The sequence below is a fragment of the Schistocerca serialis genome, chromosome 10 (genome assembly GCF_023864345.2).
Source record: "Schistocerca serialis cubense isolate TAMUIC-IGC-003099 chromosome 10, iqSchSeri2.2, whole genome shotgun sequence".
Classification (NCBI taxonomy): domain Eukaryota; kingdom Metazoa; phylum Arthropoda; class Insecta; order Orthoptera; family Acrididae; genus Schistocerca; species Schistocerca serialis.
The window spans coordinates 174,973,090-174,990,335 of NC_064647.1; positions in this window are offsets into that span (position 1 = coordinate 174,973,090).

Here is a 17,246-nt window from a genome sequence, read left to right on the forward strand (position 1 = left end):
GAAAACCTAACTCAGGATGGCCGGACGCGGGATTGAACCGTCGTCCTCCCGAACGCGAGCCGTGTGCTAACTACTGCGCCATCGCACTGTAATAGGCACACACTGCAAAATGAATAGGTAGTACATAAAAACTAGGTTTTAATTACTGTTTAAATGATGTACAACCCGTTAAATACTCAGTGTCTTTTGAATTTTATTTATAATACATGTATTTTTTGCCAATGCTATACAATCCTTAGAACGTATTTTTTTTATGTTTTAACGTATGAAATAGATTAGCTTTGTAGACGTTACACGATACATAAATAGCAGACTGTTCTGTAGCGTTTTGAGAGGTGACAATCCGCTCGTGAGTTGGCGACGCTGACAAATGTAGTGTCATGAGACACTAACAAGCGTAGCGTCATGAGACAATAACTCTCTTTAGGGAGTGTATTTTAAACAAATCTCCAGTTAAAGAAATACAATCAAATGCAAACACGAAGGGTGCTTGGAACTGAGGCCAATTCGAAAACGGTAATAAAAGATCGCATATTACAGCTGTAACAAAATTACTGGGAAACTTCAGGCACATGCAGAAAAACATATAAATTTCTCCCTTATATCAAGGAGAGATTAAGAGTGAGATTTCTTAACCCCTAGAGTGGACTGACACATTACCCGAGTGGCCATGGCCGTATGCTACGTATCTGTACGAAAGCAAAAGACAGATGAATGACAGCTGCGCCTACGGCAGTGTGGGCACCAGAACACACATTGTGGGACTGCGCGCTCTATGAATATGCGGCGGGCAGTGGGCCTCGGGTTTTAGGATGTTGGATCCCAAAGCAGCACTAAGGAGCGCGTCGACCTAGCGCATCTTGGACGATACTGCAGTCGCAGTATCCAGCAAGGCCGAGCAAGACTTCATGAGGCGTTCAACCGTAAGTCAGCATGCTGCAATCCAGGATGGACAACATACTCTGTAGATGGAGAGAAGATAATTGAGGTCGGCGACCACTGAATGAAATAGTTTTCGGAGGATTTGCATTGGGTTGGCGCAAGTGATCATGGAAGTGTAGACCTTAAGGCGTAACGGTGATAGGTGGAATCGCTTGCTGTGGTGGAAGACGCCCAAGGAATCCAGCAGACAGTGGCTGTTGACCTGGTAGTATCAGGGCGGATCCAGTAACGCAAACAACCATCTACAAGCCGAGCGGTTCTAGGTGCTTCAGTCTGGAACCGCGCGACCGCTACGGTCGCAGGTTCGAATCCTGCCTCGGGCATGGATGTGTCTGATGTCCTTAGGTTAGTTAGGTTTAAGTAGTTCTAAGTTCTAGGGTTCTATGGGACTGATGACCTCCGATGTTAAGTTCCATAGTGCTCAGAGCCATTTTTGAACCACCTACAAGTAAAACGCACCAAAATAAATGCAGAGAGCAGATTCTGTAGGGCTTATAGTGATATTGGTAGTTGGATAACTGGTTACGCGTTTTATTGTAGTTTTCTAGTAGTAGAAGTACTTGTATCATTTTTTTAAAAAGTGTCAGAAATAAATAGTTAATATATAAATTTATTGCCGGCCGCGGTGGTCTCGCAGTTAAGGCATTCAGTCCGGAACCGCGCGACTGCTACGGTCGCAGGTTCGAATCCTGCCTCGGGCATGGATGTGTGTGATGTCCTTAGGTTAGTTAGGTTTAAGTAGTTCTAAGTTCTAGGGGACTGATGACCACAGAAGTTAAGTCCCATAGTGCTCAGAGCCATTTGAACCATATAAATTTATTACTATCGAAGGAATTGTGATTTGTATGCTCTAAGCTTTTCAGATAATAGGCTGTAATTCTGAAGAATAAATAAATATCCAGTTTCGATACTGGACAAGTTTATTTTTTTAAAGCCTTCAGTATTTCGACTAGTTAGATGTTAACCTCTACCTTTGTCTATCTGGTGCACATCTTTTATCTTCACCTAATTACTGAACTCTACACTTTGTATAATATGTTCTTCATTTTCTAGTCTCATACGCCGAGACAAGGCCTCGGGAGAATACAACACTCCATTAGAACTACTGACAGCCTTGGGAGAGCCATCGCTGACAAAACTCTACCATCTTGTGAACAGGATGTATGAGACAGGCGAAATACCCACAGACTTCAAGAAGAATATAATAATAATTTCAATCTCAAAGAAAGCAAGTGTTGACAGATGTGAAAATTAGCGAACTATCAGTTTAATAAGTCACGGTTGCAAAACACTAACACGAATTCTTTTCAGACGAATGGAAAAACTGGTAGAAGCCGACCTCGGGGAAGATCAGTTTGAATTCCGTAGAAATGTTGGAACACGTCAGGCAATACTGGCCCTATGACTTATCTTAGAAGATAGATTAAGGAAAGGCAAACCTACATTTCTAGGATTTGTAGACTTGAGAAAGCTTTTGACAATGTTGACTGGAATACTCTCTTTCAAATTCTGAAGGTGGCAAGGGTAAAATGCAGGGAGCGAAAGGCTATTTACAATTTGTACAGAAACCAGATGGCAGCTATAAAATGGTTCGAATGGCTCTGAGCACTGTGGGACTTAACATCGGAGGTCATCAGTCCCCTAGAACATAGAACTACTTAAACCTAACTAACCTAAGGACAACATACACATCCATTCCTGAGGCAGGATTCGAACACGCGACCGTAGTGGTCGCACGGTTCCAGACTGAAGCGCCTAGAACCGCTCGGCCACCCCGGCCGGCGCAATTATAAGAGTCGTGGGGTTGGGAAGGGAGTGAGACAGGGTTGTAGCCTATCCCCGATGTTATTCAATCTTTATATTGAGCAAGCAGTAAAGGAAACAAAAGAAAAATTCGGAGTAGGAATTAAAATCCATGGAGAAGAAATAAGAACTTTGAGGGTCGCCGATGACATTGTAATTCTGTCAGAGACAGCAAAGGACCTGGAGGAGCAGCTGAACGGAATGGACAGTGTCTTGGAAGGAGGATATAAGATGAACATCAACAAAAACAAAACGAGGTGATGCTGAGGGTATTAGATTAAGAAATGACACACTAAAGTAGTAAATGAGTTTTGCTATTTGGGGAGCAAAATAACTAATGATGGTCGAAGTAGAGAGGATATAAAATGTAGACTGGTAATTGCAAGGAAAGCGTTTCTGAAGAAGAGAAATTTGTTAACATCGAGTATTGATTTAGATGTCAGGAAGTCGTTTCTGAAAGTATTTGTATGGAGTGTAGCCATGTATGGAAGTGAAACATGAACGATAAATAGTTTGGACAAATAGAGAAAGAAGCTTTCGAAATGTGGTGCTACAGAAGAATGCTGATGATTAGATAACGTAACTAATAAGGAGGTATTGAGCAGAATTGGGAAGAAGATAAATTTGTGGCACAACTTGACTAGGAGAAGGGAACGGTTGGTAGGACATGTTCTGAGGAATCAAGGGATCACCAATTTAGTGTTGGAGGGCAGCGTGGAGGGTAAAAGTCGTAGAGGGAGACCAAGAGATGAATATACTAACGAGATTCAGAAGGTTGTAGGTTGCAGTAGGTACTGGGAGATGAAGAAGCTTGCTCAGGATAGAGTAGCATAGAGAGCTGCATCAAACCAGTCTCAGGACTGAAGACCACAATAACACATCGCTACTGTTTCTTGCCTCTACTGCTTCTTCCAGCTCCGATTTGACTAGTCCCGTTCGTTCTCCTGGTAAATGCCTTACGCATACTTTTTCTGGTAGTAACTCTTCCTTAGCAAGAAAGCGCCATGACAGCAACAAAGCAAGAAGTGTCTCAACGGATGGCCAAAACCGCCCGTCGATGGCTTTAACGAGCGCCTGGCCTCAACCCGACCACTCTTGAGATACCGGTTGTTGTTGTTACTGTCGTTGTTGTGGGCAAAGATGACTCGAGTGCTCTCGGCTCCATACCCCCACTGTCCAGTCGCTGGTTGCGGCGGATAGTCTGCAGCTAGCCGCTCACCACTGGGCTGTCTTGTCGGGATGCCACGTACTAGGGAAAACGGGGATCGACTGATGTGTGCGTGTACGGAGTGTGAGCAGGTTGATGTTCCACAGTCAGAGGGAATCCTGAGTTCGGGGCCAAGATATGTACACAGAAATATGGATGTCTTCAGAAGTGAGCTTGATGCCAAAATCCCGTATGATCACGCACATACATTACTATCAATTACGTCCTAACCACTCATGACATACAACTTGAAACTGCGAAAAATGCACGCTAAACACTGAACAGTTCGGAAAGTAAAAAGAAAAATGAATATCTGATACACTAATCGCGTATGCAGAGCAACATACCGTGAGAGGTAGTGCCTGGAACAAGCCACCAACTCACAAACCCAACTTAGAAGACCTGCTGGAAAGAATGGACAGCATTCTTAGCAGGAAAAATGTCTCATATATACGAGGGCCACTCCAAAAAAATGTACACTATTTTTGTAAAAATACAGTTTTCCATTCTGCATGTGTGAAAGTTTTACAGTGTGTAGATACATCCTTCCCGCTTGTTTTCAAACTTAGTTAAACCTCTTCCCGTGAGTGGCACCGTCACAGCATGTCTTCAAGATGGCTGCTACACTCGACGTTCGTCAGCAGCAACGTGCTGTCATAGAATTCCTATGAAAACGAGACAGTGGGAAATATACACAAGAGGTTGAAAAAAGTGTATGGAGATGCTGCTGTCGATCGCAGTACAGTTAGTCGGTGGGCGAGCAGGTTACGTGATGAAAGCGGGCACGGCAATATTGAGGATTGTCCTCGCAGCGGCAGGCCTCGTACTGCACACACTCCAGACAATGTGCAGAGAGTTAACCAATTGGGAATGGTGACAGACGCTTCACAGTGAACGAATTTTCTCACTACGTTGGGATAGGGGAAGGAAGTGTTTGCAGAATACTGAAAGTGTTGGCGTTAAGAAAGGTTTGTGCCAAGTGGGTTCCCAGGATGTTGACAGTGGCTCACAAAGAAAAAAAAAACGGTATGCAGCGAACTTTTGGAGCAGTACGAGAATGGTGGAGATGAATTTCTTGGAAGAATTGTGACAGATGATGAAACATGGCTCCATCATTTTTTACCAGAGACGAAGAGGCAATCAATGGAGTGGCATATTGCAAATTCACCCAAGAAAAAAAATTCAAAACCACACCTTCTGCTGGAAAAGTTGTGGCTACAGTGTTTTTCGATTCCGAAGGACTCTTGCTTGTGGACATCATGCCAAGTGGAACCAGCATAAATTCTGATGCATATGTGACGACACTGAAGAAACTTCAAGCTCGACTGAGTCCTGTTCGACCACATCGACAAAAGCAGGATGTTTTTCTATTGCACTGCCACATGCCAGTCAAAAAACCAAGGAAGCGATCACAAAACTCGGATGGACAACACTGAAACACCCACCTTACAGTCCTGACCTGGCTCCATGTGACTGTCATCTCTTTGGGAAACTGAAAGACTCTCTACGTGGAACAAGGTTTGAAGATGATGACTCCCTTGTGCACGCTGCCAAACAGTGCTCCAACAGGTTGGTCCAGAATTTTACCGTGCGGGTATACAGGCGCTGGTTCCAAGATGGCGTAAGGCAGTTGAGAGGCATGGAAATTATGTGGAGAAATGAAAATATTGTTTCTAAAGGATGTATCTACACGCTGTAAAACTTTCAAACATGTAGAATAAAAGATGGATTTAAAAAAAAAGTAGAGTGCAGTTCTTTTGGAGTGACCCTCGTAAATAAGGGCTAGACAAAGGTATTTGCGATTTTCCATCCCAGCCAGTACGCAACAAAGTTAAACATAAAACAAAGTAAGTGCATTTTAGATATAACTGTCCGCCATTCATCTTCTGCCTCCACTGCCCATTGCAAATCGTGGCCTATTGTAGTTCCCATCTTTTTATTAATCTGCTAAGATCTCCTCTCCCTTTGGGTTTGAAGTTGTTTGTATGACGTCGTGGTGTCTCTGGAGCCTTTCTTTTTCGATGTTCTTTCCTTCTATTTTTGTTTTAATTCAGTTTTTCTTTCACAGTCCTAACTTCCAACTACGTTTCAATATCCTAATTTCGTACTTCATATACTCTTTTACTTAACTTCACTGCTCTGCCCTGTATTTGCTTTTATTCTCCTTTATTCAGTATCCATGATTGACTTCCATATAATAGGGTTGTCAAAACGATTGTTTTAGAAAATTACAATCGAGTTTCTTTCCATATTTATCCATTAAAGTTCTTTTAATTGTTCCACAAATGTTCCAAATCCGTTCAATTTCTCCTTTGTATTCATACAGTATTTTACATCAAAATTAGTTAAAATAGCCTCTTGACTTCTTCGGCCCTCTTTTTTTTTTTTTTTTTTTTTTTGAATAAATAAGGAAAAGTTTTTTTCTTTTTTTGAAAGAAAACAAAGACTCCGATTATACTGGTTTCTCTTTCCAGTAAACAAAAATGAGTCTCCTTCGTCTTGTTGGCGAAGAAGCAATCCTTTGGAACAAAAAAAATTTTTTTTCAAAGCCAAAATCAAATTTCTTTTTCCTTTAAGAACAAACTATGAGGAAGAAATAAGGAAAAGCTTTTTAAGTCGTCATGCGACTTGTAGTTAAAGTCTAGTTCTTACAGGAGCTCCTGAAGTGTATCCGCCTACAGCATGCCAGCTCGTCCAAACGTGTCTTCTCATGGCGTAGGCGTGAGTTCTGGGTAGCAGATCTATTCAGTTCGGTTCGTTTTATACAGTTTTCAGCTTCTCAGGGCTTGGACGTTCCAGCTACTAGGTGGGTCATCGAAAGTGCTCCGTAAGAAATTAGAAAAATATTGTTTATAGCGTGGGTTGCGTATCAGGACGCAGTGACGTTCGTTGAGATAAGTCCAATATCCTATCGTAGACTTGTCGCCTGAAGTAAAAAGATAGCGGATCGTGTGGCCACAGATCCAATTCACAGAGTTAGTTTTGGCGGAGGGGTAGAAAGTCTTATCGGGGTACAAAAGCATGTGGACGTCCATCTGAGCCGGTGTCTGGCGAGTAAGAAACGCCAAAATTCGCCGCGCAAGTGTCCAGACGTCTAGCGCTGTGCCACAGTGGAACCGGTGGACATCCGTGTCATCCACGCCACAGTGGGTGCAGACGGATGAATCGGCGAGATGGATGCGGTGCAGACGATCTCGGTTAACTTGTTTGCCATTCACGGTGATGTACCACGCTGATTGAACGTCTGATTCGAGAAAACGCGCATGGATCGCCTTCCATATGTGTCGCCACACGTACTGTGGATACTTACGTTCGATGGGGTTGGACGGGCGGCACTGTTGTAACAATTCAGAGACTGTTTTCGTGAGGTACAAACGTGGAAGTGGTAAGGACCGGTAGATATAACTGAACTCCAGGAAAAATCGTTGGATGTAATAAAAGGGGGTTGGAATGGTCGATATCAGTACTGGGGCGGACAAGGAGGCCGGTGCAAAGTTGTGAAGCAGGAGGCTAGTAAGGCTCTGCGGGCAACGATGCCAAAGTTTGAGTTGGGAGCTGACGTATAGTGCCTTGACACGAGTCGGCACGTGGATGAGTCCCACCCCGCCACGATCTCGTGGCAGTGCAAGGGATTCATACTGCACCTTGAATAACATTCCCGAGCTGACGAAGGAGCCGAAAGCCATCAACAGTCGTCGGGCCAGGAGATTTGGGACTGGTAGTACTTGAGCCACGTGTGGTATACGGGAAGCATGATACATGTTCACGTATTGCGCGCGTTGGATAACGTCGAGAGCTCGTAGCCGGTGATCTGCGAGATTTGCTCTGATTGTCTGTAGCAAGCGTCTACCATTGATAGCCGCTGAGCGGCGCAGGTCTGCTGTGAAATCAAGTCCAAGACACCGTATGGTGGCGGCAACACTAAGGGGGGCAACGCATCTCTCCGGCAAGCCCTCACCAATGAGCAGGACCTTGGATTTTGACACGTTGAGGCAGCTCCCCGACGCTTCGCCGTAAGTCGCCACCCATGTCAGTGCTGCTCGTACTTCATCTTCACTGCGCAGATATAGTACTATGTCGTCTGCGTAGGCTGTACAACAAAAACGGTGGCCTTGCACAGCCATGCCTTCCAAACGTTGGCGCATGCCCTGGAGCAGGGGTTCCAAGGCGAAAGCATACAAAATCGTGGAAAGAGGGCATCCTTGCCGTACAGATCGTGCGATGACCAGGGACGGTGTAAGACGACCATTGTACATGATTTTAGAGGTTGCACTACTCAACAGGCGCATAACCACTGTCACAAAACCGCCAGGAAAACCCATATGCTGAAGAACTGTCCGTAAACAGAAGTGGTCAACACGGTCGAAAGCCTGGCTAAAGTCCAGTGAAGCCAAGGCGCCAGGGAGACGGTGATGATGCGCTAATGCTATCATGTCTCTGTAACGGCAAAGGGCCGTACGGATGTTGTTGTCGCCTCCTAGGGAAGTCTGGTCGCAGGATGTGACGTAACGTGCGACCTTCTTGAGTCGCGATGCCAGTAGCCGTGTGAATATTTTCATGTCGCTGTTGAGCAAAGTAATTGGTCGATAGTCCTGGATCCTCGATAACCCGCGCGGTTTATGTACGGGGATAATAATTCCTTCTAGAAAGGCGCTCGGGACCACTGTCCTCGGTGACATCAGCTCTTGTGCGATTGCCGTCCACGTGGAAGCCAACAAATACTGAAAACTTTTATAAAATTCGATGGGTATACCGTCAGGTCCAGGAGACCTGTTATCGGAACCCGCCTTGATAGCATCTACCACTTCATCTGTGGTTACGTCGTCTTGGAGGGCATGCACAGCATCCTCCGGAAGAGTGTTCGTAGTAAGCTGAGCGACTTCTGTGATCAGTGCTGCAGAATGCGGTACGGCTGCGTATAGCCCGGCAAAATGAGCATGGAGAGCACGACCGATGCTTTGTTGGGTGTCGTGCCGGCGCCCTTCCACATCAGTGAGGACTTGGATCAGAGCTCGTCGTCGTCGTTGTCTTTCCTGAAGGAGGTGGTACATCGACGGACGTTCTTGAGGGATTCGATGAGAAGCTCGAGAACGGACTACAGTGCCTTCCAAGTTACGCCGCATGATCAAGGAGATCTGCGCCTTCGTGCGATGGACCATCGACTGCCGGGCTGGCGAGAAAGGCATCGTCGCACAGTCACGTAGAATGGTGTAGTAGAAGTGCAGGGTATTAGTTTGCCACGCCTTTAATTCCTTCCCAAAACTCATCAGAGTCTTCCTGAGGATCGGTTTTGCACAGGAGAGCCACCATGATAAGGTGGAGTCATAGGCTTCTCGACGATGGTGGCAGCGTGTCCACGCTTCTTCGACTATACGGCGACAGTCTGAGGAGGTCAGGTGAGCGACATTGAGTTTCCACAGACCACGACTATGCCACACTTGCTGTCGGGCGAGAGTGACGTCACAGAGGTATGCATAATGGTCTGAAAAGGCCAAGGGCCAGACTTCCGCATGACGTGTGCCATCAGCAAGGGAGCGGGTAACGTAGATGCGATCTATGCGGCTTGACGAGTGAGAGGTGTAGAATGTATAACCCGGTTGAATTCCGTGGAGCTTCTTCCATGTGTCAACAAGTCGGAGACGGTCGATGACCACTGAGAGAGATGCACAAGGGGAATGTCGCGGGAGTTGGTCCGCGGGCTCTTGTGTCGAGTTAAAATCCCCACCGAGTACCAAATCGTCCTGCGGGCCGGTGAAGAGGGGTGTGACGCTTTCGGCAAAAAAAGTTTGTCGGCCATGACGGCGGCCAGTGCCGGACGGAGCGTAGATATTAATAATACGCACGCCGAACAGTGTGAGGGCCATACCTCGCGCAGTGGGGAGGTAGATGACGTCCTCTGCAGGGAGTCCGTCGCGTAGCAAGATGGCGACGCCGCTACCGGTATCGGATGCGGGGGAAACATGGGCGTTGTATCCGGTGGGAACTAGGAAGTCAGCCACAAACACCTCTTGTAAGAGTGCTATATCCACATCCGCAGAGTAAATAGTGTCTCTGAACATGGCCAGTTTATGGGGGGCACGAATGGTGGCAAGATTCATCGTGGCGATACGATATTGCTGCGTGCTGCCATCCTCAGTATGTGCAGAACGTGCGGTAATAGTAGCCGGCAGGTGGAGACCCGCCGATGGTCCCGCAGTGGTGATAATTACTGGCGGGGCGCCAGCCCCAGTGTCGCCGAGGTGGACTCCTGTGCAGACACGCTGGCAGTCTGTTCCGCTTCTTCTTCAACGTCATCGGCCCAGGAAGCTGACGACGTGGACATGTGACGGTCACGTACTTCCGGAACGGGTGTTGTGGATTCCGCAACATGAGTGGCAGGGGGACCGCCGTCATCATTCGTTGACAACGGCGAGGACACGTCCCTGGCTGGGAGAGTAGGCGTCACAGGAGGGGCTCCTGTTGCTGCCACATCGCGTGACTCGACGCAATGTGGGAGATCACCGTCAGACATCAGGTCGACATCTCGTGGGGCCGTCTGAGAAAGGGCGTCATCGGAAGGCGTTCGTCGTCGTTTCCTGTGTTTGCGAGGCGACCGCTGTTTTCTGATGTGGCCTTCTGAATCAGAATGTGGTCGCCCGTCGTCTGACGCCGAACCCGTCTGGACAAAGGCAGACGTCGGCACGACACCGAGGTCGACGTCCATGGTTCCAACAGGAACATCGGTTTCGGTCTGCAAACCGGACGGTCCTGAAGCGAGCACTGGAGTTGACGCCGTGCTTGTGTCCTCGGCGCGTTGTGCTGCGGCGGGTGGCGTTGACGATGCTGCTGGCGCAATCGAGATTGGTACGACGGGGTCCTGTGCAACCTTGGCGTAGGTGATGGGTAAGGACGTGACCGTCGAAGCCTGGGTCTCTTCACGTAACGGCGTCTGTATTAAACGGCGGTGTAAGCATTCGGAACGTACATGTCCCTCCTGGCCACATCCTGCGCACGTTCGTGGCTGTCCGTCATACATGACGATGGCCCTCACACCGCCAATCAGCAGGTACGATGGGACATGTTTCGTCAGCTCAATTTTTATTTGCCTGACGCCATTTAATACGGGGTAGGTCGTAAATGTTTGCCACTTCTCCGCGACGTGACCCAAGACGGTGCCATATGGTTGGAAAGCGGCAATGACCACATCCTGAGGCACCTCGAACGGGAGTTCAAACACCCGCAATGTCCGGAGACCGAATCCAGCATGGGCGACTGTCACAGCACCCATATGTCCATCAGAGTGTTTAAATTTTAGTCCGGTGGCATGACGGTGAATTATGTCATTGCAAATGTCCTCCGTCGACATCTTGATGTAGACAACACTTCCAGTGATGGAAAAATGTGTGCCGATTACGTCCTGGGGGTTCAAACGTAGATCCTCACGTATGAACTGTTCGACTTCGAAAGCTCTGGGTCGTGGATGTTCGGCCTGAAACGTTACTTTGATCGTTGCACGGCGGTACGAGTGCGCCATGGTATACGTTAGTACTGGACTCGATAGACACAAACACCGCGACGCGGAAGTAAACACCGCCAAGAGCGGAGCGTCACACGGCGCGCGGAGCAGCTCCGCACGCTAGCACGGCTGCGAGCCGACTTCTCTGCCCTCGGGACCTTTGCCTTTCGCGGGCAAGTGCTCTACCATCTGAGCTACCGAAGCACGACTCACGTCCGGTACTCACAGCTTTACTTCTGCCAGTATCTCGTCTGCTACCTTCCAAACTTTACAGAAGCTCTCCTGCGAACCTTGCAGAACTAGCACTCCTGAAAGAAAGGATATAGCGGAGACATGGCTTAGCCACAGCCTGGGGATTGTTTCCAGAATGAGATTTTCACTCTGTAAAGTTTGGAAGGTAGGAGACGAGATACTGGCAGAAGTAAAGCTGTGAGTACCGGACCTGAGTCGTGCTTCGGTAGCTCAGATGGTAGAGCACTTGCCCGCGAAAGGCAAAGGTCCCGAGTTCGAGTCTCGGTCGGGGACACAGTTTTAATCTGCCAGGAAGTTTCATATCAGCGCACACTCCGCTGCAGAGTGAAAATCTCATTCTGGAAACTTTTCCGACGTTTCGCCAGCACGACTGGCTGGTACTGTCAGGGCTCTAGCCACCACTGTTGGTGGTGGGGCTGCAACGTTATCACCAGTGATGGGCAACTCGTGGTATATTGCCATGTTATTCTATGTTGTGGTGGAGTGAGGAAGTTTTTCTTCGTTCCTTTCTACTTCCGGGGCGTTTCCTGCAGTCCAGACGTGGCTGTTAACTTTGTGAATTAAGTCATCCAAGGCTATGAACCAATTACTCCAGAACGATCACGGAGGAAAATTATCCAGTGAAAATTTTATGTTAAACCTGCTAGCGTCATCGCTTAGGATCTCACCGAAAACCGGCACTGAACATTTGCTTTTTCTGCTTACCATGGTGAATCTTTTACTTATTTGTTTATGACTATAATCTAAATGTTAATGTGAGTAATGGCAGGTACAGACGTTTACAATATGCACTTTAAATCCTCTTGGTCGGTTGCTAACTGTTGAATGCTGTGTTTAATGTTATTAATTTATTACTTCAGATGGGGGCCACTTATAACTAGTGTTTTTTCTAAGTTATTGCGATAATTTAGAGAGTGCCGAGTCAGAACATCGTTTTAACAGCACTTAGCCACACCTGTGTTTTATTTGTATTGTGCTGTAAACTTAAATGTTTTCACAACGTATCTGCCATATTAAGCCTTAGGATACTTAACCAAGCATAACTGTCCGCCTCCGTAGCGCAGCCTATCACGCAAGGGGGCCCAGGTTCGATTCCCGGCAGGGGATTAGGTGTGTATCCTTAATCATCATTGAGATGCAAGTCGCCGAAGTGGCGTCAGCTAAAAGCAATACGGCGACCGAACCCTGCAGGGGATATCCCGGCCAATAAGTGCCATATGATCATTTCATTTCATCGTGTAACTGGTATCTCCCGCGGTTTTTATAGCCAAATATTATCAGTTGTTTAAAATGCTCTTTAAATGATGTAAATGTTCATTTTAATTGTGTTTCTCTCTCTCTCTATGTTACAGTTCTGTATCATTAGCTACTCTTACAAACTGTTATTACTACACTCCTGGAAATTGAAATAAGAACACCGTGAATTCATTGTCCCAGGAAGGGGAAACTTTATTGACACATTCCTGGGGTCAGATACATCACATGATCACACTGACAGAACCACAGGCACATAGACACAGGCAACAGAGCATGCACAATATCGGCACTAGTTCAGTGTATATCCACCTTTCGCAGCAATGCAGGCTGCTATTCTCCCATGGAGACGATCGTAGAGATGCTGGATGTAGTCCTGTGGAACGGCTTGCCATGTCATTTCCACCTGGCGCCTCAGTTGGACCAGCGTTCGTGCTGGACGTGCAGACCGCGTGAGACGACGCTTCATCCAGTCCCAAACATGCTCAATGGGGGACAGATCCGGAGATCTTGCTGGCCAGGGTAGTTGACTTACACCTTCTAGAGCACGTTGGGTGGCACGGGATACATGCGGACGTGCATTGTCCTGTTGGAACAGCAAGTTCCCTTGCCGGTCTAGGAATGGTAGAACGATGGGTTCGATGACGGTTTGGATGTACCGTGCACTATTCAGTGTCCCCTCGACGATCACCAGTGGTGTACGGCCAGTGTAGGAGATCGCTCCCCACACCAAGATGCCGGGTGTTGGCCCTGTGTGCCTCGGTCGTATGCAGTCCTGATTGTGGCGCTCACCTGTACAGCGCCAAACACGCATACGACCATCATTGGCACCAAGGCAGAAGCGACGCTCATCGCTGAAGACGACACGTCTCCATTCGTCCCTCTATTCACGCCTGTCGCGACACCACTGGAGGCGGGCTGCACGATGTTGGGGCGTGAGCGGAAGACGGCCTAACGGTGTGCGGGACCGTAGCCCAGCTTCATGGAGACGGTTGCGAATGGTCCTCGCCGATACCCCAGGAGCAACAGTGTCCCTAATTTGCTGGGAAGTGGCGGTGCGGTCCCCTACGGCACTGCGTAGGATCCTACGGTCTTGGCGTGCATCCGTGCGTCGCTGCGGTCCGGTCCCTGGTCGACGGGCACGTGCACCTTCCGCCGACCACTGGCGACAACATCGATGTACTGTGGAGACCTCACGCCCCACGTGTTGAGCAATTCGGCGGTACGTCCACCCGGCCTCCCGCATGCCCACTATACGCCCTCGCTCAAAGTCCGTCAACTGCACATACGGTTCACGTCCACGCTGTCGCGGCATGCTACCAGTGTTAAAGACTGCGATGGAGCTCCGTATGCCACGGCAAACTGGCTGACACTGACGGCGGCGGTGCACAAATGCTGCGCAGCTAGCGCCATTCGACGGCCAACACCGCGGTTCCTGGTGTGTCCGCTGTGCCGTGCGTGTGATCATTGCTTGTACAGCCCTCTCGCAGTGTCCGGAGCAAGTATGGTGGGTCTGACACACCGGTGACAATGTGTTCTTTTTTCCATTTCCAGGAGTGTATTTCAAGGCTCCAATGGGCTTATGTCAACGCTTTTCAGAACTATAATTCTTTTCTTGAATTGTGCTCAAGTAAAAGTTATTTAATGAGTTCAACTAGTCATTCGATGGCCTTCATTGCGTATTAATTTGAAAAGTGTTCAACAGTGTAATAAATGGACTGAGTGAACGTGGCTGAAGATGGTGATGATAATGATTTTTCTTTGTGGCGTGCCTTCAGCGCCCGTACAAAGTCCCAGTTTTCAGTCCAATTTTTTACGCAATGCAATCTATCGACTGTCACGAATGAGGTTGATAATGAAGAAACGATGTAGACAACACAAACACCCAGTCCCCGGGCAGAGGAAGTGAACGTTGCTCTCTTCTTAAATCTGAGATCTGTTTTTCAACAAATTCTATGCTGAGGAGTTTTTTCACTTTTGCAGAGGGCCAACCTAATAAAACTGTTTGTGCAAACACCTTTGTTAAGAAATGTCTGACATCTTGCGACTTAAACCTACCTACCTGTAGCCTGTCAGTAATAAATGAATGACTTAGACTGAGCGAAATAATTCAGATAAATTTTCTTTTCAGTTGAGACCCAGCATCCATTTTAGTGAATAACATTTTAACTACTGTCTCGTCTTCCGCTGCACTCTGATTTTATTAGCTCGTTATTTAGACGTGAGAGCTTCGTTTCGGCAGTTTGGCGATTGCAAGTAATGCCGCAATATAGAATACACAGTTTTTGGGTATACAATTATAGAAACATACGTTCCATGTCTTCCGTCTATTCTTGTAGATGTTTACGTTTTCATGTGTCATAATATACTGTCTTGGAGAATCTGTCAAAATGTTTATCGGTTTCCGTGCAGTTAAAGTTTGTCAGAACTTTATGTACTACGTGCACTCTTTTTTTTTGCGCTTATAATCATTTGACAGCACAATCCACTCCCCTGACACATGTATATTGACAGTGAAATTACAATTCATATTCGCGGAATTTCGAGGGGATATTTTACCGTCTCTGAATATCTTGTATCATCAGTTACCAGGATTTTGTCAGGTTTCAAAAATTGCTTTTACACTGAAGCGCCAAAGAAACTGATACAGGCTTGCGTATTCAAATACAGAGCTATGTAAGCAGACAGAATGCGGCGCTGTGGTCGGCAACGCCTATGTAAGGCAACAAGCGTCTGGCGCTGTTGTTAGATTGCTTACTGCTGCTACAATTGCAAGATATCGAGATTTAAGTGAGTTTTAACGTGGTGTTGTAGTCCAAGTACAAGCGATGGGACACAGCATCCCCGAGGTAGCGATGAAGTGGAGATTTTCCCGTACGACCATTTCACGAGTGTACCGTGAGTATCAGGAATCCGGTAAAAATCAAATCTCCGACATGGCCCCGGCCGGATCCTGCAATAACGGGGCCAACGACGATTGAAGAGAATTGTTCAAAGTGACAGAAGTGCAACCCTTCCGCAAATTGCTGAGCCATCAACAAGTGTCAGCGTGCGAACCATTCGACGAAACATCCTCGATATCGACTTTCGGAGCCTAAGGCCCACTAGTGTACCCTTGATGGATACACGTCACAAAGCTTTACGCCTAGCTGGTTACACCGACATTGCACTGTTGATGACTGGAAACACGTTGCCTGGCCCGACGAGTCTCGTTTCAAATTGCGTCGAGCTGATGGACTTGTACGGACGGAGGCAACCTCATAAATCCATGGACCTTGCATGTCAGCAGGGGACTGGTGGAGGCTCTATGGGGCGTGTACAGTTGCAGTGATATGGGAACCCCGATACGTCTACATACGACTCTGACCACCTGCATCCATTCATGTCCACTGTGCATTCCGACGGACTTGGGTAATGCCAGCAGGACAATGCAACCCCGGCCCTCCCCCCCTCCAGAATTGCTACAGAGCGGCTCCAGGAACACTCTTCTGAGTTTAAAGACTTCCGCTGGCTACCAAACCCCCCAGACATGGACATTAATGAACACATCTGGTGGGATGCCTTGGAATGCGCTGTTCAGAAGAGATCTCCACCCCCTCGTACTCTTACGGATTTATGGACAGCCCTGCAGGATTCATGGTGTGAGTTCCCTCCGGCGATACTTCTGACGTTAGTTGAGTCCATGGAAGGTCGTGTTGCGGCACTTCTAAGTGCTCTCGGGGCCCTACATTATAGTAAGCAGCTGTACCAGTTTCTTTGGCTCTTCAGTGTAGTTTGAAGAAGAACTTACTCACGAGCAAGAACATCAGTCTGGAAACACGTCATAAAAGCGTTTGTTTGAAATGTGGCCCTATATGAGTTCGAAACTTGGTCAATAAAAGAAAAGAGGAAAGCGCTAGAGATTTGGTGCTACTTGAGGATGATGAAGACCAGTTGGAGAGACAGGGTCACCGATGAAGAGGTGCCGAGAAGAATACAGGACACGAGATCTATATGGAAGCGCATTCATAGAAGAACACAGAAACACAGAGGACACGTTTTGAAAGACAATAACATCTCTGGAACATAGCAGAAGGAGCTACTGAGGGGAAAATCCCCAGGGAAGACCAAGGATGTCACACATGCAGCAGACAATGAATGATGTAGGATGCAGGCCTTCTAGCGCTTTTCTCTTCTTTTGTTGACCAAGTTTGACACCCATAAAGGGCCACGTTCCAAACAAACGCTTTTATGACTTTTTTCCAGACTGATGTTCTTGCTCGTGAGTAAGTTCTTCTTCAAACTACACTGAAG